Source organism: Lonchura striata, chromosome 3 (genome assembly GCF_050655825.1).
Source record: "Lonchura striata isolate lonStrDom1 chromosome 3, ASM5065582v1, whole genome shotgun sequence".
Lineage (NCBI taxonomy): Eukaryota > Metazoa > Chordata > Aves > Passeriformes > Estrildidae > Lonchura > Lonchura striata.
The window spans coordinates 90,577,409-90,604,155 of NC_140705.1; the positions used below are offsets into that span (position 1 = coordinate 90,577,409).

At 41.2% G+C, this 26,747-nt stretch overlaps 1 long non-coding RNA gene across 1 annotated transcript; it reads right to left on the reverse strand.

Moving 5' to 3' along the window:
* Positions 1-4,202: 4,202 nt before the first annotated feature.
* LOC110475850 (uncharacterized) lies at positions 4,203-13,075 on the reverse strand. The gene is made up of 3 exons (XR_002466337.2): positions 7,857-13,075; positions 4,571-4,620; positions 4,203-4,221 (listed from the first exon to the last, which is right to left on the reverse strand). It is a non-coding gene; the product is annotated as an uncharacterized LOC110475850 (long non-coding RNA).
* Positions 13,076-26,747: the final 13,672 nt, after the last annotated feature.

Sequence of the window (26,747 nt, forward strand, 5' to 3'; positions counted from 1 at the left end):
ATTTGAGGTTGGCTGGACTGGATGCAGAACTGTTGTGCTGGGAAAGGACCACTTCCACAGAGGACAGCAGAGCTCTGACACATTCTATTAAGCAGCTGAGCAAGAATTCTTGATGCTCTTCCTCAAAAATTAAATAGCTCCTGGTTAGGCCATGTACAGCCACAGCACTGTCCTCAGATGTACTCTCCCTAGGACTTCAGAAGCTCACAGGTTATAAATACAATTACATCAGGATACTTCCTCTACTTGGACAGAAATTTTTGTACTGCTAAACTGCCTCCTTCTCAGATTGCCCACTTGACTTTTATGCCATTCTTGCTGCTTCTTACTCAGCTGACACAGTGCCACAAAGGTAGCATTAGAAAGGCTTCTGCCATCACCCTAAAAATAATTTCACAACCCCAGTCCAGGCAGATTTACGAGCAGTTAAGAGTCTGATCATTTCAGTGCATCACATACTTGGTAGGATTTTGGAAACATAATCTATTTGTTTTCATTTTTGCTTTTTCCTCTTCCTTTTCTTTCCCCATCATTTACTCTCACCAACACATCTGCTGAAATGTAAATCAAATCTATTTTATGTAGGAAGCTATTTATGTTACAGCTTTTTCAACCCCCAGCCATCAGGTAAATATTTGCAGATATTCTGTGGTTTAAATTAACTGGCTACGGGCTGCTGCAAGTGTGTGCGCAATGCTGGCCTATTTGCAGAAGAACACCACCAAGGAATGTCTGTTTGTTTCTTCTCTTTTGCATACATAATATTTACCATTATCTTATATATCAGATCAGGAGTTCTGTAGGAATTGACTGATTCTGACAATGAAGTTTGGAAGCATAGATCCTGTTCCTCAGGTGTCTGTGGTAATTCATAAACACTATGGCCAGCCTCAATAGATCTATGCCATTTGCAAATGAATAGATTTTTTTTTTTAATTGCTGAAATATGTTTTCTTTTAAAAGTCATTTCAGAGAAATTCAGTCAACTTAATTAATGTTATTTATAGGATGCTCAATGCAAACACAGTTATTCAGGGTCAGTGTTTCCATATTTGGACCAGTAACCCACTTCTATGCATTGTTCACCTCTACACTGATTGTAGGGGAGGACAAGGGAGAGGAGTGGAAAGGATGCTGTAATGAAATTTTAAATAACCAAAATGTCCTTTGGCAGTTTCTTTATTCCCTGAAAAATTAGTGCATTGCCTGGAAAACTAAAAAAACCGTGATCTATAACTCCAGTGGAAACCACTTGTCATCTATTGTCCAGCTATGAGAAATGTTACTTTTCCTCTTCCAGACATGCTGCAAGCAGCAATCCAGCTGAATGCTTCACAGGGACTGGAAAGCCACTGGAGACCAAATGCAATCATCTACCCCAGCTTCCTGGATGACACGAGCCATGGAATTTCAAAGCCTATAACTCCTGCTGTAGCAACAAGCATGGTCATCAGAAAGACATCCATTCTTGATTTAAAGACTTCCAGTGATGGAGATCCACAGTGCTCCTGGGTAATTTTTTCCACCCTGGTTAAATAAGCTCATTGTTCAAAATGCAGCCTTACTCCTGGTTTGAACGGATCCTCCTTCTTCTGTTTGTTGGCTCCTGTTACACCTTCCTCTGTCAGAGCAGAGCAAACTCCACAGGCACAATCTTTAGACTGTGACAAAACTGTAAACAATGAACAAGGCTCTTCTCAAAATGAAGAGCCTGGATTTTTTCATCTTTTGATGCAAAGGAGTATTACTTATTTACTCTAGTTTCTCTTGCTTTTTAAATAGGGTATGGAAATAGTCTCTACACAGAGATTGTTCCAAGCTTTACCACAAGGATAGCTTAGATCTGGTTCAGACTTTCCAGCCTTTAATATTATCAACATTATTCTTACTTTAAGAGTTAAGAACACCTCAATATTCTTCAGCTCCATCCACCATACCATAACTGAGCAGATAAAATACCACTAAAAAGGTCTCGTTCATCAATATCAGAGTAATATGAAACCTACAAACATTTGATTCCGTCTTCTTTATATCTCAAGGCAGATGTACACACATTTTTCCAACACTTTGGTTCATTTTCCAAACCTTTTGGACAGGAATGGAGTTGTACACTATGATAAATTTCTTGGGAAACCTCCATCTCTTTTCTTTTGCTTGTGAGTAGCTCGAGATGTTTTCAGATTTATTTGAAAGGAATTTTGAACTTGTTTTTCATTTCCCTCTCAGAATAACTTACAAGAAGTTTGCTGTTGACATTTCCTTATTTAATTTAGGATGCTGCATTGTGCAAGTTGCTCACAAAAATTAGTCATTACATTTTCTATCTCATGATTGGTTACTCTGACGAGATCTGCAAAGGTCAAATTAGGAACTTGACACAGAAATAAGAAATGTTTCAGTCAGTGCTTGAAAAGCCACACAGAAAATGATCTTGTGAATGTTACAGAGTAAGTGCTACAGGAAAGATCAGAGAGCAGGACAGATGCTTGGTGTGGACAGTTGTAAAAAATAGCAGGCTCCAGCACAGTGTAGATGAAAGGAGGCAGAGATCTCTGAAGGTTGCTCTTGGGGGATCAGGTTTATTGGGGGTGCAGAGGGTTCTGCCTCGTGCTCCCAGACGCGGCACGTGGCCAGGCCTGAGAGGGTGGGGAAGGGGAGAGACAAAAGGATGCTCCAGGAGATGGGAAGCTCCAAGAGGAGGGAGGAAGTTCCAGGAGGGGAGAAAGTTCCAAGAGACTGTGTGGCCCCTCGAAGCCTCCTTATAAAGGGGCTTCAAGGTGGGCTGGAACAAAGCATGGGCCAATGGGGTTACAGACACTTGATGTTTCAGGGGAGGGATAGAGGTGCGGGGTGAACCATACATCATTTGGAGGGTGAGATGGAACAGTCCATTTCATCCCAGGACCCATCCAAAGGCAGGGGTGTCATCCGGCTAGCTGGGAGAATTGTTCTCATCCTGCTTTATTATTTATGAATAATCATATTTATCTATCTTCCGCAACAGACAGTAAGTTCAGGCTGGAAAGAGACAAGCAGTAGAGCTGCCTCTGCAGCTGCTAAACAAATGAAAGCCCACTTCTTCCAGCACCTTTCTGGTTGCTGCACCATGGATAATTGTTACACTGTGAATACTCTTGCTGGTTCATGCACATTCTTGAGAAAATGGATGCCAAGACATTCTGAACAGGCCTGGATTGAAAGTCATCCTGATATCATCTGCTCAGGAGAGACAGGATGTGGACAACCAGCTGGAACTTTTAGGAGCAGCATTTAGCCTGACCTTAGACTTATTTAATGACACTTGGGAGCTGACACCCCTAGGACTAAGGGTACAGAGCCATAAATGACAGCCACTTCCTCCTTCTCCCAAGAGTTTATAAATTGAGAGTATCACCCCGTATTTCTGATGTAGAAGTACCCTTTAAAGATAGCACTTTCAACATTTAGAGCTTATTCTGGAACTCTCTTAACTAATGTCTGAATCCACTTCAAATCCAGTCCCAGTGCTGACATTTGTGCATATTTCTATCCAGTATTTTCTCAGGCAAAACTCCATTTGCTTTCCAAAGCATTTTGCTTGAGCAAGAACATCAGGTTTGACCTTTCAATTGCAGTGACAATTAATAACAGCTCAAAACAGAGATTTTTCTTTTCTTTTTTTTTTAACACAATAAAAAAAATCCACTCTGTTACAGGATGTTTGCTGCCACTGAGGCTCTCTTCTCCCAAAACCAACAAAAATGAAGTGCTTTTTTCCAGAGAGGCTTCAACATCTCCTGAAGAGTTTCTACAGAGTTCAAGAGCTGTTAAATCAGCACCTTTCTAAGTGCCCATGCTTCCATCAAATTCAGCAGCTGATTCAGCCTCTATTAGTCTCTATTCCCTGTATATTTAAATGCTAAAATTAATATATATATATATATATATATATATATATATATATATATATATATATAAAAACCAGTTATACATACAAGTATGTCGAAGGAGCGGGAGAGAGAGCTCAGCTCCCATCCTGTCCTCTATCCATTCATAAATGTTTTTTTCCCCTTTTAACCTTAAGACAAGCAAGGGATATGGTGTGGTTTGGAGTCCAGTATAATTTATCTCCTCTGTAAATCTTGTGAATTGCTATCTAAACAACTGTTCTGTAGAGCAAAACTTTTGACTGATGGTCCCACGTGTCATGGAGCCAGGTCAGTAGGTGCCTCTTTCCTTGCTCTGTGAATGTGAGAGAGGCCAGTATAAATTTCATGCCAAATCTATGTTTATTTAATTACAATATTAACTACAAGTGACAACAAAACCTGTCACTGAAAGGAAGAAGGTGACTTTATACTGTGGAGGAGACCAGGTGAGTAACTGCAAATGTATGAGTTAATCCATCATCTCATTCCGTTCATTTATCCAGTCACACTTTTTTATTTTTTAGTTCTGACATTTAAGTCAGAATCCACTTTCCAAAAGCTCCCTCACCTTTCCAGTGGCTGGAGAAGAAATACTGAATTATGCCCAGATCACACAGCTTAGCCCAGTGATTGCCTACACAGTTGGACAAGAGGTACTTTACCTTCTTCTTCAGACTCACAGGCTCCTGAGGTGTGGGTAAAATCCTGGCCCCTTGGAAGAGAAAAGAAAAAATCCCACTAATCTCATCAGAACCAAAGTTTCCCTCCTCATATATCCTAGCTAGAAAAGATTAGAAAAGCAGCAGTTCTGAATAGTCTGGGAGTACTTTCTATCTACATTCTCTCACAGGCTTGCTAGTATTTTCTTTAGAGCTGAACCTCAGATGAGAGCTCCACTCCTGAATCCATATCCTCAACATGTTATGAGAGAAAGCACACTGAATCTGTGGAGAAAGTATTGCCCAACACCTCAAGCACTGCTGGAAAAGTAGCTGTTTCTGCTGTGCATTTAAATGTTATTTTCCTGGTCAATTTATTGTTATTGTTTAATGTTGTAATTATGTTACCACATTTTGGTAGCACCTGAGTAATATCACCTGATAAATCAAATTGACCAAAACTGAGAGCACTCACAGTGCCCAAGCAAGACAGGTTTCTATCCGCCCTGTCTTTTGGGAGTTATCAACTCTGCTTTGATAGAATTTTTACCCCAAGTGCATTGATTTGTGATTTTAAGATAAACTGACTTCATACTTTTTTGTTGCTATTTAGTATGAGATAGGTTGGGTTTTGGCAGGGTTGGAGCCTTGAGAGGATGAGGTCATTACAGTATAAGGGTCATGAGTTTTCCAAAGAAACTTGTAGTGTTTCCCAAAGAAACTTGTAGTATCTGTAATGGTCAGACCCGTTAATGCCCATGGAATACCCTGTATGTTCAGGTCCTTTTGCCAAATAATAGTTTATTTTTCAGCTGTCTCTTCCCAGCTCCACAGTAATGCAGCTGTAATTGCCTTTATTGGCTTCAAAATGGGCCCTGTCCACAGCTTAAACCAGAGATGGTTGCTCCCTATTTTGATCAGCATCACTTAGAGAAGTTACTAAAGAACAGACCAAATGTCACCCTGTTTGCATAGGAACTGGGTCAGCACCTAGCACAGAACAGTTCTAGAGACCATATCCTATAGTTACTTCTGTAAAGACATTAAAATTAAATCAATTTAACTTGGCTATTTCTATCTCCTATCCACACTGCACAACAGTGAGCTGGCAGTGGAAGGAAAGGGTTTTTAGAGCTACAAGTGTTACACTGAAGACAGGCTTGCTGGACTGATGGACTTACAGAAAGCACAGACTGCCTAAAACACTGCTAAATCAATATCCAGCCTGAAATTTTCTTCTTGAATCTTCTACCTTCAATTCCAGACTATGTTCATCTTTATGCTTGCTGCAGTTCTTTTAATCTTTTACCAGCTCAATGTAAATCTTGATATCATTCTAATAACAAAACTGAATCATGCTAAGACAAACATCTTGGCAGGCCCGAGAGCTCCAAAACAGGAAGTCTTTAAGATAAGTCCATAGCTCAGAAAGTATCACACAGAGGCCCTAGTAACTCCTGAGCTGTAGAATTACCCGTTTTGCCAAAAGCAACAGATTTCCTTCTGATCTCAGAGCAACTGTTTCCACACAAATCACATGTGGAGACATTTTATAGGGGTTATGTTATCCATGCTTTTTCTGTTTTCTACTTGCATAGATTCTTGTATTTTGACACTACTTCTCCTCCCATATAAATGACCTTGTAAATTAAATTTATAGCTTCACAGCTGGGGTCAGATCAGTACAGTTTGTTCTAGTTTGGAATATGGAATAGGAAGGAGTGTTCTTAATGGGTTTAGGATAGACATTACTGCTTGGGAATGGAAACAGACTCCACCAGTCACTAGAACAACAAACTGGGAATTGGGAATCCCTTATTCCATCTTGGCTGGCTAGGTGAACAAATCATGAAGTCTTTCTGTGGCTCCTATTCACTCTTCAGTAATGAGGAAATTTGATCATTCCCGTCCTCTTTAGAGTGAACTGATCTGCAGTAAACACTGACGTATTGATATAGAAATGACTATAAACACATAAATCCAGGTCTCAGTGGTAAATGGCAGTGGTTAAATCAACACACTGTTCACAAGAATGACTCTGAGCCCAGCTCTCCAGTCATGTTCAGGGCATGCAGATCCTCAGCCATGCAGCACTTATCAGATACATCCTTGGGGCTGGCAGGCTCTGCTTTCTTCTTGTGTGCTCAGTGTGCTTTATTCATTTCCTATGGGGAATACAACGAGTGCTGCAGATACTGCAGCACAGTTCCCTCTCAGAAATGGAAAAACAGCCCCAATAAAAGCTTATGGCAACTACTGTACGTGTTGTGCGCCAGCATGTAAATGCTTCAGGAAAAAGGGCACAACATTTGTCCAACTCTTCCTCAAAAGATGGTTTGACAAGCTTCAAGTTTATATCCCTTGAGCACTTAAAGATGCCTGATTTCATATATTGCTACTGGATGATTAATACTATACATTACTGGAAAGTTATAAAACAGTCCAGTAAAATATCTGGCTGTACAGACACCATGCAGAGCGAAATGTTAAAACAGAGGGAGTGTGAGCAGTCAAGACCCAGTAACAAATTTGTTAGGTGCAAAACTCAACAGACAGAAACTGTGCTGGCAGTTTTGTCGCTGCTAGTGACAAATCCAGAAAATTACAAATACATAAAAAGCTGAACATGTTTTTTTCTCAGAGTCTTTCTCAACCCTGTTCCCGCCCCAGACAATTGCAGCATTTTGGCTGCCATTCTTCTGCTACAGGAGGCAAAGTTTAGTAAGCAGGACACAAGATCAGGAGTCAGCACACTTGGTCTTTATTCTTGGCTATGCCAGTGACCTGCTTGGCCTTTTCCATCACCCCATGGAAACAACCAGCACCTCTGTGAGTCATTATTTCTGTTCCTGCACCTTGCAAGTCCTATGAGCAGAGCTATCCCTACATGGACAACACATGCAATGTATAACAAATCCCCAGTCTTGGCCAAGGGCCTCAAACACTAAAAATAAATCAAATTATTGTTACTAAATGTCAAAAAATGCACACTCACAAAAATCAAATGGCTGGCAGAAGACCTGTAAAGAAATGTAATTTTTTTCCATTTTCATTCCTCTCTCTTGTTCAACTTTCAACTTTATATGTTAATCCTAGAAATATTCATCCAAAAAATAGGAGTCATTCATTGCTTGTCTTTCAGACCTAATACTGGTGCTGTCCTTACTCAGGTAGTCTACCCATTTTCTAAATTAATTTGCTTTTTTCAAGACCTCATCATGCTCAGTGGTCATGCAGTTTACACTGATAAAGAATCAAACCAAAACAAAAATAGAGAACAGTCCAGTACCTTACATCCTTTTATGTGTTCTTCTTCTGCTTTCCTCTGCTACACTTCTTTGGCTCATGTTTTCAGTGTCTCAGAATAAAAAATGAAACACTTAAAACCTGTCTGAACAGAACGGCCAAAATAGTAAGGAAGAGATATCACATGACTCAGTGGAAAATTGAGTTTCATGGCAGTTACACCTAGAAGTTCAAATCTGTTCCTAGCTCAAATCTGTCCTTAGAATATACCCTCTAACATGACAAGACTGTATGCACTGCAGGAAGCTGTTGGCACTCCAAGCCAGGGTCAGTTTGGAGCACATTTGGAGGAAAAATGAAATCTTTGTTGCCATTATGATAATTTGCATTACATCTGATAGAAGTCTAGACATATTATAACTAATCAGAGGGAAGCAATAGGCAGAATGCAGGTAAAAGAGCCAAGGGCTGTATGGCACACAATGATTATCCATAACACTCTACAATTCATCACAGGCAATACAAATAATGCGTGTGTTCATTTCATAAACCATATCAAATGGACAGGCTTGAGCCTTTCTGCAGCATGGAATGTGGGGCAGCAGCACTAGCACCCTGATCCTTAGACTCTGCCTCATGGTTGACTCCTGGTTAAAGTTGGACTAGAAACAAACAGGGCTGAAGGCATCTGAAAAAATACTGCTCCTGAGCAGTGAGATCATCTTCTACTCCATCAGCTAGTAGGTAAGTTGTGTAACAGGAAAATCCAAGTTGAAATATTTTAACTGCCAAAGATTATGAATTCTTTGTTTTGCTTTGGAAACAAATGCACAGTAGAGGCCAGAATCACAGAGCAAGGAAGACAAAACAAAGGCTTTGTTTGTAAGGGGATGGAACCACTGCTCTCTGGTCAGGGATGAAGTTGGCTGATGTGTTTTCCATAACAGTCAATTGAACAATCTCAGCCCTCAATCCCAGCCAAATACTAATCTGCTGAATTTATTACATTTGTGTTTTCGAATTAAAATTACCATCTGTAACTCGTGTGGCAAACAGCATAGAACATATGACAAGAGAAAAAAAGCCCACCTCATGACAAGGTGGGCAAATTCCAGTTGGTTTGAGGAGCACCAAGAACTGGGATACCGCACTAAGAACTTTTTCTCGCTGAGCAAAAGTGTAGCAGTTTTATGAGGTTATTTGTTAAAAACTTCTCCATTCACCTCGGCAATGGGCTGTGCAGCCCAGGTCTGGAAATGTAGTTGGTTTGACCAGAGTGATACTATCAACTCTACAAAGCCAAATAGCAGAGGAAAAATGACATGGTAGCCAGAAATAATACATATGCACAAGAGAGAAGAAAATCCCTGCTTGGGTTTTGAGGGCTTTTATTTTGTTTTTAAGATTTCTGCTCTCACAATCAGAAACATTCTCAGGCCAACAGAAACTGATTCAATATTGCAGCCACACTGAGGTGGGTGAGACCCCAGGGCATGGAGCACTGGGTGTTTGGAGTTCTGCAGGCCCACAGTGTAACCCAGCATTTCAGGACAATCAAACTGCTGGTGGTGACTTTATGGCCTAATTCTTAGCAAGGCTGAGGGCTTGAACTTTTCTACTCTTTCACTGCTACTCTGAGACAAGTGAACTCTTTAGAAAAGCAGTCTGCTGGAAACAGCAGGTCCATTCAGCTCCAGTTGAATAAACTGCAAGGTATGAACTCCACTCAGGTACCAACCCATGCTCTCAGTATGCCTGGTGCCAAACCATGTGTTTGATAGGATTTCTGCACAGAAATGCAAATGGGTCTGGGCTCAGTGGAAATGACATATTGCACATGCACAAAGAGGTGTGAATTACCTGCAAAATGAGGCAGAGTAAAACTGGCTCAAAAAAATTATTTCAGATCAAGTCTGATGCCAGAAATACTTTTTATTAACCTTTTGTCCAAGTGTCTGCAAATTATATAGGTGAATATTTGAATTGATTTTCTAATCAGGGCACCACACAGCAAGTGATTCCTTCTTACTGATCCCTGGATGATAGGAGCCTTAGGAGCTACTCAGATGGGGTTTTCTACCCCTTCCATCATACCACTGCTTCCAGTATGTATTTCCCAGTACAAATAAAAACAGAGTTGGAGCCCCAACATGCAACGTGTTGTACAGAGAGTCTGTGCTTACAGTCCCCTGTGTAGGCATAAGGCATTAACTGAGAGCATCAGTCTCCTTGTACCATTAAAGGAGCTGGGCACATTCAAATGACATCAGTGGGATGGGATGTAGCTGCTCATCTCTCTTTGCTCTCTAGGAAGAGGTTAACTTGGACAAAAATATTCAGCTTTTTAGTCTTTTAGGGTTTTATTGACAACAAGGGCTAGATAAGAAAAATCCCATGTATGAAGCTAAAAAAGCGATACCTCCTATCCTCATTTTACAAAAGAGAACAAACAAGTCTTAAACAAAATCAGGCCCTTGATCAAATACATGAAAAAAGTTGCTAGAAAAACTAGAAAACTTTTTTGGTTTTTGTTCATTTGTTTTTTTTCATTTAGATCTTCCTTCCTCATGGTGAAGTAGGCAGGAGAAAGGCTCCCATCACTTTCCAATGAACAGCAGAGGAAGGACATCATTGACTTATTTCACACTTGGTGACTTCTGTCCATTTCATTTGAAAATAACACTGTCTCCCCTGCCCTCCCCCCCCCCACACACACACACACCATTTCTTTCTTTCTTTCCTCCTGACCTAAGCCAAACACAGAAATTTAGCCTACTTTTCCAGTTTTCTTGGCATTTATTCCTCAATACATTGTTTATGTTGTTTATTTCACTGTGACCTGATTTTCCAACTGAGATTTGAGCAAAATTTGCAACCAGCTTGACTTGATTCAGTCAAGGTCTCAGACATTACTGCTTCCAGGCAAGAAGTAGAAACCATATCAGAGTTTTTAGGGGCTGGGAGGATTGTTCAGGTTTTTTCCAAACCTCTAATGTGAATGTTTCACACAAGTTTTTCTCTATTTCTGTGTTTAACAGGTTAAATTTACATGCAAAATATCTTCAAATATTTTTTCTCCCTATATAAACAGGAACATTAAGAGATACAACTTGTAAAACATTTTGCTGGTCTTCTTGTGCATTATAGTTTAATTTCAAATTTTATCTAAATGCAGTCCAGGATGATGAATAAGCAAATAGTAGGTACTGAGTGAAATGAAATATATTTTTCATCCTTTCCTAGGATAATTTAAAATCTACCAAGTTCTGATGGTTAGGAGTCCTAATGTTATGTTAAATAATTGCTGTATATACACATAGGGATAATACTATAGCAAAAGAGGTCAGGACCAAGGATAAAATTTAGTCGACACACAAACTTTCAAAGATGTAAAGGTAGATATGAAACGAGGCTGAAGTGGCTTATTCAGTAGATTGCTGACCCTATTTAAAACCAGAAAGGAGATCTTTGCCACCCACTGTTTTCCAGCAAACAGCACGGACTCTTGAGAAGCAGCTCTGGGGATTTTTTCCCCCCAAAAAAAGAACCATATTGAGAAAATACAGCCTAGAGGGCTCCTAGTGTACGTGTGCTTCTCACTGCATCTCTAGTGATTTTTGATCACTTGTACAAACATAGTCGTCCTTCCTCTCTCACAAACCCAAAGATTCTTTCTCCCTTGTCTGTCATGCTGTTTTGAACATCTGCCTTGCAGCAATCCCTCCCTGTCCCAAGGAAATCTCAGCAGGAGGCAGAGGAACTTTTTCATTGCCACTGCCAGCATTTCACATGATTCTGCTGGCTGTTGTTTGTTTGTAGCTGTTCTGTGGAGCAGAGAGAGTTACCGAGATTGACATTTGTGTTTTTAAGTTGCCATTAACATAATGGAAATGGTGTGTAACTCCCATCTCCCCAGCCATCAAGGGGCTGTCAGCCTTAGTCAGTGTCCCAACGCCCTCTCACTCATCCCCCTTAAAAGCAAACGAGTGGCTCCATGTCTGTTGTTTCTTCCAGAGGCAAGCCCAGCAGGGTCCTCCTTCCCTCTAACTTGCCCTCATCCAGGAGTTTGTGTTTTAGTAACTTGAAACATCCTGTAAAATCTACCAGGATTAGTTTCCAGTATAGAAGCACTTGTACTTGATCCAAGCCAATCAAATGTTCCTCAGATACTAAGCCTCAGGGTTTAAGGGAGCACACCCAACATATTAAGCAAAAATTACCTTCTTAGTGCGGCTACTACATTCTCCTTTTTGACCCCTTTTGACACAATTTTGGCTGAGACAAGACTGAGAGTTAAAGCCATTGTGAATGGGCCAAAAATAATATAGTAAGAGTGTCTCTGATGTCACCAGGATGTTATATCCTTAGACAAAAAAAGCAGGGTTTAGATGGAACTGGACATTTTTTACATATTAGTGAAAGAGGCTTTTTAGTAGATAACATTTGGCTTTTAAACTACATTTTCAGTCTTTCCCAATGGAATTAGTAACCAAATTAAGGAGTTTAGGAGCTCCCACTATAATCAAACAAAAGCCAGAATTTACAAGTTGTGTGTGACCTGGCAGTCCAGAGATTATGGTGCCTAAGAAGGTAGACCACAGAAAACCAAAGAACAGGAAACTTTCAGTCTAGTGTTGATGGAAAAGCTTTGGATTACATGGATGCAGTACTGAATAACTCATTTCAAAGCAAACAGCTCTACCAGAAGTTTCTGCCTCTTTTATGGAGGAAAGGCTGAAAATGTACGAGGTAAGAATTCAGGAGTTACATTAAGTTGCAAAATCTTATTTTGAGTTATATACAGCAAGAACTGGGTTTACACAGCCCCCCTTGAGTGGCTTCCCCTCCTGCCATCCACAGATTCCACTGTCTGACTGACTTTCTAATTCTAATACTGAATTTCTAACCCCACTCCTTATTATTCCATCGAAGTTGGTTTGATGCTCAGTTCATCTCTATGTACAGGCATTTTAATGGAATTTCTGGAAGGCCACGGATGTACAATACCTAAACAATTCAGTCCAGTCCTCTGTCAAAATCACTTTTTCTGTGCAGTCATGGAAAAAACTTCTTTTTCCACCAGTGGTAATTCCAGAAACATCCAGATGCTGACAATTTAAAAAATGGCAAAACTTTTCAGTGGGATTAAAATCAAATCCAAGCCAACATTTTCCCGTTCTCTGGGAGGGGTCTTAAAACTAGAATACTGCACATAAGCAGCAGCTTCTCTTGCTGCCAGATATTAAGGGGCAATAAAATAATGGCTCAGAAATGTCTGTGCCTCACTGTGTGAGGCTGTGCTGCCTTAATTTCAGTGTTAGCATGGACCCAGGCGAGCAGGTGGTTAATTTTAATCCTGACCACTAAAATGCAGCATAGCTTTTCAAAGAAAAAGGAGGCTAAACTGAAAACAGGAGCTGATTTCCTTGAGTGAACTTAGGCTTGATTAGATTTCTGAAAATATAATGTAACGCTAAAAACAAAATTAAACTTTGACCGAGGTCACCTCTTTAATTTCTACTGGAATAAAGGCAAACAGATGTCTCCACAGTAAAATGAACAAAACAAAAAATATTATAAATTGGACAAAAAGTCCAAATCTCACTTGGGCAGCTGTACATTCAGTTCCCATTAATATTAATTTGTAAGCATTCATTTATGAGAATATGTGCCATCAGCTGCTACAGCTCAGCTGATGAGTAGCAACTTGATGACTTGAGACCAAAATCTACTAGAGACAGCCTCTTTGTGTTGCCTGATGTTTAAAAGAATGTGGTTTTTAATTAATATGGAGGGAGCTAAAGGTTAAAGCTAAAGGTTAAAGAATAAATATTTTAGATGAAGCTGACAAAACTCAAGAAACATTAATTTCAAGGAGCACAGTCCTCCTCACTCTTTCCATTTTGTATAAACCTGATCTGGTTACCTTTAGGCTTTCACTGAGCAGGCTCCTTGTGACAATGCTGTATGAACCCCAGCTCTGCTCTCTCTCTGAGGTAGGAATGAGTTATGGGAATTCAAAAGAATCCAGTCCTATCTAAATCCAGACTAATACCACAGAGACATTTCTGTCACTCCCACAAAGCTCAGACTAACACATACTGGCAGAATGGGGGACTAGGGGGAGGTAAAAGAGTCTTCTACAATGCCTTGCTTGAGTCCTTATCACAATTTAACTTTCACATTCTTAGGGAAAGAAGGTCCCCAAAAAAAACTCAGCCAAACCACTAAATGGCCAGATGCTTTTCTGATGTGAATTGGTAAAGCCCAAACCCATGTACTGCCAAGTTTTTGTTTTTTTTTTTTTTAATAACAACTCAGGTACAAGACATTTGAAATCTGATTCCTTATTCCAGGCAATTATTAGATCCATATTACCATATCCTTACAGTAATATCTTTTTTGTTTTAAAAGTATTTAAATATTTTGGTCCAAGGGAAAAAAAGAGGAGAAATGAAGTGATTTTTTAATTTTAAAGCCTCCATTCTATTTTCTGGTTTTTGCGATTTTCTGACATGATATGTATTCCTATATATCAGATGTTGAGAAACATTAGATCACACCAAGAGGCAAATTAAGTTCATTTTCTTCCCAGATCTAGATCACCTGACCTGGACCAAGATTACTAAAGCCAATATCCTGTTCAATCATAAAGAGCAGTATTTGCTGATTACACTGATTTTTGCCATACTCAGCCTATAAAATTTGCTTTAAAACCTCTGAGAAAACACACAGTTTGTCTGGAAATGTAGAAATTGCATACTTGGCTCTCACTTCTCTAAGCCTAATTTACAGAATAATTTAAATTTTCTGGATGACTCCCTGCTTAAAATCTTCACCAGATCACAGCAACAGGGCAGGAGGTGTTGGGGTGGGACACAGCAGGACCAACACCACGGTACAACTGAGCCACTGGAAGCAACACAGGGTTACTGTTTGGAAGAGGGAAAGTTGAGTGCAGAAAGGGAATGGAGGGCATTCCATTCCCTAGAACAGAGATTGGTGTCAAGGGGGAATCCTGCTGCGAGGAATGTACTGAGCCCAGAAACTGTCTCTAGTTTTATTACTATTTATAATTATAAATAAATTATGGTAAGCTTTCAAACTTTCTTTTCACAGCAAAGTCCCAAGGTCATGGGAATCACCAATGCCACAAATAGATGAGTGAGATGAAGACATGAAAACTGCCCTGCGTGGGCTCCTATTCCTTCACTCCATGTCCCCCTCCTCCCAGTGCTCCTCACTTCCACTGGACAGACTCACTGTAAGGTGGGCACTACCTCAACACTCAGCTCCAGCAGCACTGGCAAATTTAAGAGTAAACCCAGGTTCACCATATACCAGGGCAGCAGGCTTGCTGCTCCCCTGTGAGATGCTGTTGGGTTAGTTCAGGCATTCATCTGGGCTCTGCTCTCAGTGCTGATGGTGGTACATCTGAGGCTGCTGTGAGGCTGGGATGGGAGCCCACCCTGAATGAGAGCCATGCCTGGAGGGGCACTTCAGCTGTGGCAAAAAACTGAGTAGCCAGCAGAAAGAAACACATCTGCTCTGAGTGATGGCAAGCAGAGAGCATCAGGAGAACACAACCATGAATAGGACAGATGGGCTTCCCTGATGGACTGTCTCCTTCACTGTCCATCACCTTTCAACCTTTTCTTCCTGCAGATCCCAAGATCTTCACATCCTTCATCATTTGCACTCCAAGACTTCCCCCAGACAGCCAAGAGAAGATTCTCCTGCCATGTTCTGCTTGATGTTGTCCTAGCCACTTTCTTCCACATCCACCTTTCCACTTCTCTGCTGAAAGGAGGTGCAACTGCCACTCAAACCACACACCTCCTGTAAGCTCTAAAGAGTTCTGTCTTTACCAGTACTCAAGTGTGAAAAATCATTCTGCTGTAAATTTGGGAACCATTTAAATATGAGTGAGAGTAAAAGCCCACAAACTATCTTCAAATCATGTAGAAAACTCATATAATTTTGCTATGAATCAGTTTCATTCTTTGCAAAAACAACCAGAACTCTTTTTACTGCAGGCCCTCAGCAATCACAGCTGTTAGATCACACAGTTCAATACAAGGTCTCACATTACAAGAGTTATTATAGATAACAGTAAATTTACTATTGAAAACAAGGTGTTCTGTGGCTGCTCCTGCACTGCACAAGAAGTCCTGGAATGAAAATTGCTCGCCTGAAAAATAATTTTAATTTGGACAGCTTGCAATGAGCACAGCCATATGCCAATCCCAGGGTGCTCTGCCTGCACAAGAATTACTGAAATAACTTCGCTGTCACTTGGGAAGCTCATTGAAACACAGTTTCTTTTGAATGTGTGGAGCTGGAGGAAATGTTTCTATTTAAAGCAACCTGTACATCATTTGGTACAGTCCCCTCCAAAGCAGGGCTTTACTTTCCACAGAAAACTGCAACTTTTCATCAGAAAGGCTAAAGTACACCCAGCAAAAAGATTTTCAGCTTTTCAAATTACAGAAGCTTCTCAGAAAAATAAAATGTTCCCAACATCAGCATCAGGTATAAACTCTCTGGAGCCCCAGGACTAACTGGGCCACTGTTTCCTGCTGTAGTCATTCCCTCTCTGGACCACTAATCCCCAGTTAAGAGCCTCTAGTTAAAGAAACTGCAACACCCACCATGAGTAAGCATTACAGCTGAGTGAAAATTTCCCTCAGCATTTGTTCCTTTGTGCATGACTAACCAGGATATAACTTAAGGTATTTTTCTTACCCTCTCTTCTTACAATGCAGGCAGTACAGACAGTTACATTCTAGTGGAAAAATTACTCTGGCCACTACCCTCACCAATAAAGACACATGATCCTTTCCTCTGCTCTGTCCTGAATGGAGTAATTTACCAACAGGTGCCTCGGATTATTTTGTCCTTGGAGCTGCATCCAGCTATGAAACAACAACTGACACAAGCATCATCACAACCACCAGCTCCTAAGTCAGTACTACCTTCTGTCAGAAGGATCTTTCTACAGAAAAAGTGCAAACAAGGTGCTTGGAGACAGATTAAAGATCAGCTTCTCAAAATTGTTTCAGCATAAGTAGGCACTTTGAGGGGTTCTCAATGGTCCCAGTGCAGGTTAAAGATCCAGATCCCTCTGGTAGCACAAGCATTTAGAACACCTAGATCTCTATTGGAACAAAAGTGAGGCCACAGAAGCATTCAGAAAGACACAATACCTTTTACTGAAAGTAACATAAGACTATGTAAGCCCATATAATAAGTTAATGTAGTAAAAAAAAAATAACATAGACATCATTTCTACAGGAAGAAAAAATATCTACCTTCTGTAATCTTGGCAGTCAATGATGCTCAAATCCTTACAAAGAAAAGCAGTGTGATCTTTCTTACATGGCCAAGAGCCTACCAACACTGGAACTCTGGAGATACAGAAAGTGGCATTTGCCATAAAACTCTGCTGCATAATCAAAGTTTATGATAATGTTTTGTTGGGTTTCTTTTTGTTTGTTTCTGTGGCTACAATAAAAGCAGATTTAAAATGTGATATGAACTCAGAAAACAATTTTCATTTTGTCAGGACTACAAATTTTGCTATTTAATTTCAGGTTCAGTGCCCAGTTGCAGCCAAAGAGAAACAACTCTGTATCTTACTGTTTGTGGGAACACTTCCAGAGCAGTGAGCTGTATCTGTATATTTCTGTATCTGAGGTGCTTACTTCAGAAGCACCATTCTCTCCATTTTATAACTAAACTCTCTAATATTTTCCCCCTCTGTTCCTTGAGGCAGGATTTGGAAAAGAAAGCCCCTTACTGTGTCATGCACAGTGGAGATGCCATCTCAGCAGTCAGCCAGCTGCATTCGAGCCATGTGGCAAATGACACCTAAATGATGCCTTCAAACATCTCTCTCTATCCAGGGAGCCCTTTCCTCACACCAGATAAAATTCTGGGCACAGAAAGGGTCTGGAGGGAAGGAGAAATAATATGGGATTTCCAGTTTCTTTTTCAGCCACTATGAAAATATCCTCTGAAATAATAACCTTTAAGGTGAAAAAACATTTTTACTGCCCTGAGATGTGAGTTTTACATGTTTGGTTTTTTTTTCATTTTTAAAGCAGAACAGAACTCATGCATGCTTTGGTCATTTGTGAGCCCTGGCAGGTTTCAGAGATGTTCAGAACTATGGGATATATTGTTTTATTCCCGTCTCTGGAGGCTTGCTGCTGGGAGACCTCTGATAGCTGAAGGAGCCTCCCCTGTGCCCTCACATAGGGTCCAAGCACTGGAATACCAGGGATTTGGAATTGTGGATGGTACAATTAAATCCAGTTGTCACTTTGCAGACCCACAAAGTCCAGCCATGTCACAGCTGAACAGCCTGAATAAAATCTGTGTTTCTCAGAGGACAGGGGACTTTGCTGTACAAGCACCAAAGCCTTAGCAGTGACTTAGCTCTTCTCCATGTCAGCCAGGAGCTGACCCATCCATTACCACAAAGGACACTTATTCAATGTTGATGGAGAAGGAAGTGTACCACCTACTGAGTCACCCATGCCACATCCTGGCTGTGGCCTTGCTGGGCTTCCACTTAAACATGAATCTACCCTGAGTACAGATGTAGAAAAGGTCTATAATAACACCTCAAATCACATGAGACTCTCCTGGATAGGAGGGTATACTGTGATCTCCCAAAGTCCATGGACTTCCAGAAGAAAACTGAAATTCATCTGCTTTGCTTTTGTTCAGTTTCAGGGGTAACAACTGTGCACATCACATCCCAAAGTTAGGTACAAAATTAAATCTCCTTGAAATCAGAAACAAAATCACGGCTAACATGTATTTTTTTCTTTTAAATTGACTGCACAAAACTATGGCCGAATCTGGCAAGGTGTTAGAAGCCTAATCTTCCACTTACCTTAACTACCTCTGGAAGTTCATACAAATTATTATCATTCTCACAATAATTTGGAACATAAACTAGAGGGTTTTTTAAATGTAAACTACAGACATCTCTTACAAATTAAATTCTCGCCTGCTGAGCAATGAATCACTCGCCATCCACAGTACACCCCATAGTTGACAAACAAAGCAGTATTTGCCACTCTATTGCAAAACATGGTAGGGCTGTATTTTGGGAAATAAATAAATATTCACTAAATAAACATCATCCAGTGCAGTACAATGCTACAAGAGTCACACAAATATGACTCTACATCCTGTGGCTGGCTCTAAAGCAGAAAACCAGTCCCATTTTGGGAGCTGGTGGAAGCACACCCTTTTCCAGGGAACATCAGCTCATTTATCTTTTTGCCTCAGTCAGACCCCAGCCCCTTTAACCCCACACTGAGGAGCTCAACCCCTTTGCAGCTTTCCCACAGGCAGGATGATCCAGCCCCCACCCTTCAAAGGCACCTTCTCCAAAATGCTGCCATGTGGTTTTGCTACAAAATCAGTGTTTACCTACCTAAAGCTTTGTGTCCTTCCAGATCTTCCACCTGAAGAAATGAAGCAGCTCCATGCTTGAGCTCAGGTCCCAAAACCATAAATGTGATGTATGAGGAACAGAAGAGCTAAGCTCAGGAAGAGATTTCTGTAATTAGCATTCTTTTAAAATCTGAATTGCTTGCCTCTTTTAAACTAATGTTTGCAAGCTGTAATTTTGAAAAACCTTAAGTGCTGGAAGTATCTCCAACAACTGTGCTTCTTCGTATACAGGATATCAAGCGCATCATCCAAATTATACAGAGAATCAAGAGTATCACTCACACTGGTGCATCACTGCACCTGAAAGAACATTGACAGTTCCAAAAGAAGAATCACCTCACTTCATATGGCAAATAAAATTGCTACTAATGCTTCACTGAAAAGAAATTCAAGTCCTTTGGGATACTCACTGAATTTCCCCATAATTTTCCAATTTTCTTACAGAATAATTTTTATTGTCACCCCAACAGCTGTATTCTGAAATATAAATGTGACAAGTTAAATTATTTGTTCAATTGCACAGAGCTCACCTTCTCAAAGTGCTCAAGGCCAGGCTGGATGTGATCCTGAACATCCTGGTCTAGTGGAAGATGTTGCTGCCCGTGGCAGGAGGGGTGGGATGAGATGGTCTTTAAGGTCCTTCTCAACCTTTTCATGATTCATGAGGCTACTTATGAACTCCACCTTCTACATGCTAAATCAAAACATAAAGACTACAGTAGAGATCTCCCAATTTTGTTTGTAATAGGAATTAACCACTTAAACAGCTCCAATTCCTCTAGGTTATGGACTAACTTCAGTGGCTTTGGATGCAAAGCCAGAGCAGTCTGGCTTCAGGGGAACTACTTCATGTTTCAGCCTGATGCTTCAGATTGGATTCAAGTTGAGGAGATGAGGCTATTACATCAGCAGCATTCTTGTTTAATGTTTTGAGTCACATATTGTATTAGCCACAAGACACAGTAATTGTCTTTCCATCCTTTTTACCTCACTGAGATGAATAACCTCTCTTATGGAACGGGTTTTCCTAGGTGCTTTTGATTAAAAACAATTGTGTCACCTTCCCAGAAAGCTACTGAGCAGATAAAAAACCCAACCAGAAGCCTCCACACACACACCAACACACACACATGACTCACTATGACCAAATAACCCTGCAGTGAAAAGAAAAGTTTTGCTATTTACTTGTGAAAGGAATGTGGGCTGTCTCAGTCCTGGGAGCTACAACTGCAGTCTGTGGAGAATCAGTGTGCAAACCTCTGGGTACAGCCCCCACATTCCCTGGATACAAATCGCTCCAGCTCCATCAAGGCCCCTCCCCACCTGTTCAGTGAATCATACACAGGTTATCCTTCTCATCCCATCTGCATATTTTTTTTTTTTAACTAAAAACATCCCCCAAAACTGAGACCCTGTTCACATACAGCCTCCACACTGAAATAACCTCCACATTTTGGATTACAGCAATGAAAAGATGGGAGCAGGCAGGCTTTGCTTCTGTCCTCAGGTCACTCAGGTGCAGTTTGGTGCCAGAGAGATCAGGGAAAAGGCTCTGTTGCGATATTTGCCTGCTCCAGGACAGTGTAGATGGATTGAGGCAAGAGATCTCTGATGTTTGCTCTTGGGGGATCAGGTTTATTGGGGATGCAGAAGGGTCCTGCCTTGTGCTGCCAGATGCGGCACGTGGCAGGGCTTGAGAGGGTGGGGGAGGGGAGAGACAAAAGGATGCTCCAGGAGAGGGGGAGTTCTAAGAGGATGGGAAGCTCCAAGAGAGAGGAGGAAGTTCCAAGAGAGAGGAGGAAGTTCCAAGAGCGTGTCTGGCCCCTCAGAGACCCCTTTTCAGGGAGCTTCAAGGTGGGTTGGAACAAGGCTCGGGCCAATGGGGTTACAGGCACTTGATGTTTTAGGGGAGGGATAGAGGTGCAGGGTGAACCATACATCATTTGGGGGGTGGGATGGAACCGTCCACTTGACCCCAGGACCCATCCGTAGGCAGGGGCATTGTCCTGCTAGCTGGGAGAACTGTTCTCATCCTGGCTGTATTATTTATGGATAATCATATTTATCTATCTTCTGCAACAAGGCTCCACACTCCAAGTGTCTTATTGCTCTTCCCTTCCACTTCTGCAATATTAAGCCATTCAAAAAAACAAGGTTGGGGGCAGTTCAATTTGCACAGAATGCCCCAAGCATCCATAAGCGGGACACACTAGTACTCCTGGCACATCCCTTGCTTTTTAAATATTTTTTCAACTGTACAGTTCAGTAGTATAAGAAAAACAGCTGCACAGGGTTGTCCTATATCCTTCCCTAATCTTTGCCTCCCTATTTGTACCTTCCCTCCCGGCTGCTTGCTGGTGAGCATCTCCTCAACCCCTTCTCCCCACAGCACACCATGGGTTTACAGGTGCTGGTAGTACCATCTCAGAAATAAATACTAAATGTTTCAAGAAGTTGCCTTTTCTCCACATAACTTTATCTATTAAAAAAAAGGCACCAAATCCACACTGGTCCTAGGTCACCCTGCCATGTTTTACAGAGCCCCTGCACATGAGTACGCCCTGCTTGCTCATTGTCCTTGCATGTGTTTCTGCACCTTAGTCCAATTTTCCCGTGTCTCTCTCCAGTTCTTTTATTGGGAGGCTTTTCCTCACTATTTTCACCACAGAGGCTGGAGCCAGGTGGTGCAGGCAGCAACTGGGTGGCCCTCAGCACGCTGAGAGGAGGGAAGCACCCCAAGATTCCTCTTGGGCTGGTAGCAGGCTGGACACAAATTCACCATTATTTCTTGGGAGGTTGAGGTTTTTAAAAAAAAAAAAAAAAAATTGAGGAAAAACTGGACTTTCTTTACACCCCAAGCACCTTCATTCCAACCCGCGGGCACAAACCTAGCACCGACAAAAGCGGCGGGGAAGGAGTCAAACATGGGAGCCCTCACTGAGGGGAGCCAGCCAAAACCCTCACCGTGAGGGCAAAGCGCCGGGGCCTCATGGCTGCCTTGCCTCTCCCAAACCCCTCCCAAAGACCCCTCCCCACCTGAAACTTCTTCGGATATTCGGAAATAACGACGGGGACACTCTCTGTCCCGCCCTCGAGAAGCAGTGGAGCTGCACCGGCTGCGTTTGCCATTGCACCGGGCTGCCGTGGGGGAAGGCGGACAGTGCTTTCCCTCAGGGGCTACAAGTAGCCGGGGGCAACCCTGAGTAAGCCTATCCCAGGTTTTCCCTTGCCAGGGAAATAAATACTTGGTGTATTGCAGCACCATCTGCTGGTTCCTGTAGATGGGACACACAGGGATCTTCCAACGGAGTAGAAAGGAATAAAGAAAGTTGAGAGTGGGTCTTGAGTGGTTTCTTGCATGTGGGCTTTTCCTGAAGATTTTCGTTCTTGTAAAGGCATTGAGGTGTCTCTAAATAAGCAGTATAAGAAACACCAGCACCCAGAGAAAAAGTGAACATATTAGACCCAAATTTAGGGACTTTTTTCTGAAGAAGTACAGTAGTCAAAATCCAGGTTTTTCCCTATTCCTCTGAAGCAGAGGGTGGTGAATCTGCAGAACCCCTGCGGAAGCATTTTCTGAGGTCACGAACTGGTTGAGGGCACTTATATTTTTTTCTGTGTATCTAACTCGGGCTGCCTGCCTTATTTCTTTCGCATTTCACAAAGCCCTAAACTTCTAAGCCTGTGGTCCTATGCTGTGGAGGGGCTCAGCCCGCCCACCCACAGCCACCATCACTTTGCTAAGCCCTTGCTGCCTTCCAGTGGTTCCTTTTTCAAGCCAGTTTCCTTCCTGGGCTTGATCCATCCCAATGCTGATGTCATATTGGTGAGGTTTATTGAAAGTTGTTCCTTGCTGTTAATTTACAGCCTGGTGAAGGCAAAAGGAAGAGGTTGGGATTTTTCCTCTCTCAATGCTTGATTTGAGATAATACAAATATGAAGAAATACATTACTTTGAGATTATGTTATATAGAGAGGAATGGCACTCACCTCTTTTACTTTTTTTAAATTCAAGTACAATACTAATTAAACCATGACTAAACAAAAGAAGACTGGTCCACTCTATAGAGTATTTGAAAAGAAAAACTTCCCTTTACAGGGCCCAGCAAATGTGCACAGTTCAAACAAAGTATGAGGTGCTAACAAACGGAGTCTTGACAAACCTTGTTTTCCTGCACAGGGGCTCAGTTCATAATGATTTCATTCAGCAGCTACTGTTCAAGCATGGAAAGTGTTGGTAAAGAAATCCCACAGAGATCAGACAACCATTTTCCTAACTTAAGCTTCCCCCTCCGCTCCTCCCCCGTTTGCCTTTCGGGCCTCTGCCAGTCATAACATAAATATTCATCAGCTGATATTTGCAGTAGCTGTGAAGTTATGAATGAGACCAAACGCCTTTCCCTCCTGCCCCTTCTGCAAAATGGCAGCTCCTGGTCTTAGCTCATGGTCAAATGACACTTTCTGAAATCCCCAAAGTGCACTTGCAGGCTTTTCAAATTCATTCGGGCTTTTAATGCGCAAAGCAGAAATGTTGTCTACCTAATATTTACCCTGGGATTACTGAAAAAAAAAATATATATATTACTTTGCTATGCTTTAAACTTTGCGATGCCTTGACGTAATAGACAGAAGTGTTGGCAGCTCAAAATGTTGGTTGGTTTATTTCAGGGGACATGACTGCAGGTTTCCTTTCTGAATTGAATACCAGACACTTGAACAATTTGTTGTGCAGAAAAGAGAAATGGCTTTTATTCTTAATGCTGGTTTCTTAACCACCTGGGTGCTGTCAGAAAGAGCCACATGCACTGGAAAACACTTTTAATAAGACTCCTTTAAGCCTGTCTTAAACCCTGAATCCTGAAAATGGAATCCCCACTGCCTGTCATAGGTCTTTTCTCTCTGCAGATTAGTGAGGGTCTGCTGCTTTAGAAATGCTCCATTTTCACAAAGCGTGGAATTATGCTCTCAAACCTACTGTGGGTCAGCAAGACAGTGGGATATCTGATGTAGCTACACCAGCAAAGTCAAAAGCAGAGATGTCAGAGAAACAAGATGACAGTGCAGAGCTTTAATGAGTCTACTTCAGCAAGGTATCAACACTGGCTCACAGAGGATTAAAAATCCTAAATGCCCAGAGCCATTGGGAAGTCTTGGTGAAGAGGCTCAGCACTGTTTGTGATCAGGAAACTGGTACAATTTTTTGTAGCTGATTCTCATAGATTCAGGCATAAATAAAAAAATTACCACCAAAAACATCATCTTCTTAAAGGAAGGCAATAGACTCAGGAAGTTTTAAAGATGTTGCAATCACCCCATTTAATTTTGACCATGGAAAACCAGAACATTTCAATCAACAAGTCTCCAATATATTTTTGTCAATATCTTCTAAAAAAATTTAACGACTACAAAGGACAATTTACCATATGCCTTGAGAACATTCCAACAATCATAATCCTTGTTGCTAAAAGAAAAAGGCTCTATGCTTTGTTTTAAATACCTTCAACTTTCATGCACAGCACCATGTATGTTCTTTTTAGTGACAAAAGATCCTCAAAATCATCTCACCTGCACCTCCAAACTAAGATCATGTACTCACTCCATCTTTTTACTGATCTGTGTACACTTCTTGGAATATTTGCAATGGCAAAGGCTGCAGAGGTGTTGGGTCCTGCATGGCAAAAAGGTTTCACCTCTGGGAAATTAGACACAGGTTTATCCTCAAGACATAAGTGAACATGGTCAGGGCAGGAAAAATTATAAGGCAGATGCTGAATACACACTTTAGCGTAGCTCCTCTGCTCCCACATACAACTGGGAGCTGCTTGGAGTCTGCACATTACACACATGAGATCAACAGGCAGCCCCTTAACCAGACACATGTGCAAAGTTTTGTTGTACATATCTAAATCATGTGGTGGAATGGACTTAGGATTGCTTGATTTGGAAAATTTAAATTCACAAGTAGAAAACATTTTACTAGGAATTTCTGCTTTTGACAACAAATAAAATCCCCTAAAGTTACACTCTGTTTTTTTTGCACTACATCCCAAAAATCCAACATTTTTACCAGGCTGATGGTCCTGTTTTTATCAGCTGTTTACATACTGTTGTGCTGCTTAAAACCATCTTTTTGGGGCAACGGAAGTTTCTATGTGACAGCACAAGTGAAGAGTAATTAATTTACACACTTCACTGAACACTCAGATATTGGGATGCACTGTTCTGGCATTTATCGTGGTGACGTGGCACAGCAGGATGGAGTAACTATGGACAGCACTACAAACAAAAATAAGGATGAACAAAACTAATCACAATGACGCTTCCTTGCACCTGGTGAGGCAGTGGCAATAGAGTCCATGCTGGTTACAAGTAGAAAAGGAAAGAGAAGCTTCAAGGTATTTATCCATAGCAATTTTCTCATGAGAGTGGGAAGGTGAGACTGATAAATGGTAGCTCAGGATGCTGTCTCCTCCATTCCAATGTATTAATATTTGTAGTAATAGACACATTGCTTGTCCTGTGTTAATAACCAAAAAGCTTCTCAGAGGCAGCAAAAATCTTCCAAGGTAAATTATCCAGTGCACAAATTCAGAATGGAATGATTGTGCTACAACCACAGCTCTAGAAATCATGGCAGCAGCCACAGTGTTGGCTGAGACACATTTTATGTTGCAGCCAACATCTTTGCTCATCACATAGTACTGAAGATTTCCAAACACATCAGTAAACAGAAACACAAATTAATAAACGAGCTAGGGGGCTGGATGTGTTCTACAGTTCCTTGTTCTTTGGATGCACTCTACATCCTCTATAATAACTTGACAATATGGTTGCGTCCATATCAGAACAATAATGGAAAAAGGATTGAGAATCAAAAAGAATAATTTTCTTTATCTTTTTATCTTTATGGTAAAAGGGCTTTTCTGCAATAGATCAAAAGTATGGTTTTATAGTTGCAGAGGGGACATGTACGCCCAAACCAAACACACTTGAAACAGATAAAAAGCAGACACACAGATGTTTGAACTGTCTGGGTTTATGCTCATTAGCATGCCAGCTAATTATTTCAGTTGAGTGTGGTTTTGTAGTCTGTTATGCAGCAGTTACAAACCTGCACATAACTACTTGCAAGTGCCTGTCCCTAGACTAACAGGAGAAGGACTGTCAATGATACCAGGAGGTCTTCCCAGTCTCTCTGGCACCACTGAATAACCAGAACATAAACTGGAGCTGGAGCTATCAGAGATGTCTCTCAGCCTGCTAGCAGGGAGCACACAAAAAGCAAAGGCTGGGAGACCAAATCTGGTTAAGGTATGGTTTATGGATAAATAACACAGAGAGTGAAGTACAGAGATCATAATCTATTTGGGTTATTTATATATTAAAGTGTGCATGTCATGCACTGGGACTGTTTGTCTTTCCATTCACAAAAGATGGATTGAGTGAAACTCTGAGCAACCTG